Source organism: Trachymyrmex cornetzi, unplaced genomic scaffold (assembly GCF_001594075.2).
Source record: "Trachymyrmex cornetzi isolate Tcor2-1 unplaced genomic scaffold, Tcor1.1 scaffold788, whole genome shotgun sequence".
Classification (NCBI taxonomy): Eukaryota; Metazoa; Arthropoda; class Insecta; order Hymenoptera; family Formicidae; genus Trachymyrmex; species Trachymyrmex cornetzi.
In genome coordinates, this window is record NW_017300122.1 from 27021 (window position 1) to 29585 (window position 2565).

Genomic DNA, 2565 nt, shown 5'->3' on the forward strand with positions numbered 1-2565 from the left:
AAAATGGTACAGGACTGTTCGACTCAGTATAGTCTGTTCTACCCACGCACGAAACATTTGGCGGTAATTTCTAGACACCCTGTATATTTTATATATATTATATACATTATACATTGAATATATTATATTTTTTTGTATGTAGCATGTTACCTCTATGGCATATTACCCATTTTTCAGCACTTTTGTATTTCTTTATTTTTAATAACAAAAAATGAATATATTCGATTCCAATTATACACAAATCATAGATAAAGGATAGAAGAAAAAGATCAGTATGTAAAGTTATTTTAAATTAAACAAATAATTACACAAAAATCTAATTTCGCTTAAATGTGACGTATTCCCCCAACTTACCCTATATCTAAAAGATATCTAAAACCATAAAGATCCTTTAGACATGCATGTTATATGGATAACATTAATGTTATGTTATTAACTATTAATTGATGCTTACTGGAAAATGTGCTAATAGTTTCATTATTAGAAAGTCAGGATTGAGGGCTTTTCGATATAAAATTTATCATGTTTTTAATTGTATTTAGCTTTTAAGAAAATATTGTTGCTTAAAAATAACTAAAGCAAGACTTACTGGAACAATTTCTATTAAATCTAAAACATTAGCGACTACATGTATTTTGTCATATAAAGACGCAAATGTCCCTCTTAACAGTACATTCAATTTATCTCTATTAAAGCGAAGCTTTTCATCGTGTATATCAAAGAGTAAAGTAGAGTCATTTCACAGTAAACGTTAATGAGGGTACATAAGGCACGAAAGTTTGGATCGTATCAGACCGGCAGATTGGAGAACTCATTTTGGTTTACCGTAATTTTCGTTTGGCCAAGAGCCGGTGGAACATCGAGGTCCTTTGGAATTAGAACATGCCCGAAATTGTGTCTGTATTCAACGCACCATACCGCGAGCCAGTTGATGTCGTACACCGTCAAGTTCCCCGGTAAGACGATTTCAATATCCTCTCCTTGGTATCCTCTTAATGGTACCAAACTGTCGGTGGATTAGATAAGATTAATAATCGTCTCGTTAAATTGAATAAAATGTTTTATATTAAGAAAGCAAATTACCTTTTTAGATAAAAGAACAGACGGTATTCGGAAACTTATTTAAAAAAATTACTAAACAAACTTGTTTGAATTTTATATATGTAATTGTAATTATATGTAACAATTATACAGGATGTCTGACAACTACTGCATTTCCTCTTAAGGATATATCCTTGAGGTAACTTTGAGACGAAAATCCTAATACGAAAATATCGAGACTACAATAATTTTTTGAATTATAAGCTAACTTTAAATGCTTATAAGTAAAAAATCATTTTACTTTTATAGCCTCTATTATTATTTCTGGATTCTTTTGAATATTCTAAGACGAAAATCCTAATACGAAAATATCGAGGTTATAATAGTTTTCAAATTACACACATCTTTAACCAATTATAATTCAAAAATTATTGTAGTCTCGATATTTTTGTATTAGGATTTTCGTCTTAAAATTACCTAAAAAATAAGGTTTTTAAGAGGAAATACGGTAATTGTGAAACATCCTGTATAATAAAAGAAAATTCATTTTTTATTTTTTATGCGGAAATGATGTTACAGCATCCATATTGCTCCTTCTGCAATTCATGCATGCCTCTGTGATTGCATGATTCATACTTTCGTATATTAAACAATAATCTAATATAAAGAATAAAAAAATTGTCTTGTACAATACAATAACGTTGTAATCATAGTCCCCCTTAAGCCAAATTTTTTATTTTGAAAATCTATATTTTTTAAAGTCATTTTAAAAAAGAAATGGGCATGTTTTATTAAAATCCACTTAGTCCTTATTTTATAAAAATAAAATTAAAACAAAAATTTTTTTAATGGCTTGGAAGACTATAGAGTTATAGAGAATTAGGAATATCTAAATTTTCATTTAAAAATATTAAAATATGGCTAAGTTAACGTGCACCTTAATAAAATATTATGTGTGTGTGTGTGTTTTACGATAAAGATTTTCTAAAATAACGTTTTTTAAAAGAAATTTACCGTCAATCAGCAATGCAAAATCACAAATATGATTTTTCTAGGACTATATAAATATTTTGAAAATTTTTTAAACATTGATTTTTTTTCTTCAGAAAATAATTAGAAACCTTATTGCATAGTAATATATATTCTTAAAATTAATGTATCGTAGAATCCTGGATTTTTGCAAACATTATTGTTTCCACAATTAAATAAGTAATTACTTAAAGTATATTTATAAATGGAGAAAATAAAATCCGTATTTTAAAAAATAATTATATAATTATTTATGAAAAAATTCAAAAGTATGAAGAGAACTTATTTTAAAATAAATTATACTATTTTTGATATTTATTTACTTCTCATATAATTGTTTGTATAATTTTAGTTTTTGTTTGTATAATTTTAGTTTTTATATAAAAAAAATTATAATATAAGTTTTTATGAAAATTATTTAATTCATTATTTTACATTGATTATGTTTCAACTGACCTGCCCTGTTCATTAGGGACTTTGATACCAAAATGGCTA

General features: G+C 26.3%; 1 protein-coding gene across 1 annotated transcript in view; it reads right to left on the reverse strand.

Annotated features, from left to right (window-relative positions):
* Nucleotides 1–2559, reverse strand: part of LOC108768354 (protein Skeletor, isoforms B/C) — an 11849-nt gene extending 9290 nt beyond the window's left edge. The window contains exons 1-2 of the mRNA XM_018518754.1: nucleotides 2527–2559; nucleotides 826–1006 (exon numbers count right to left, since the gene is read on the reverse strand). The gene's annotated coding sequence lies outside the window, so the exon portion shown is untranslated. The remainder of the gene's footprint in view (nucleotides 1–825; nucleotides 1007–2526) is intronic.
* Nucleotides 2560–2565: the final 6 nt, after the last annotated feature.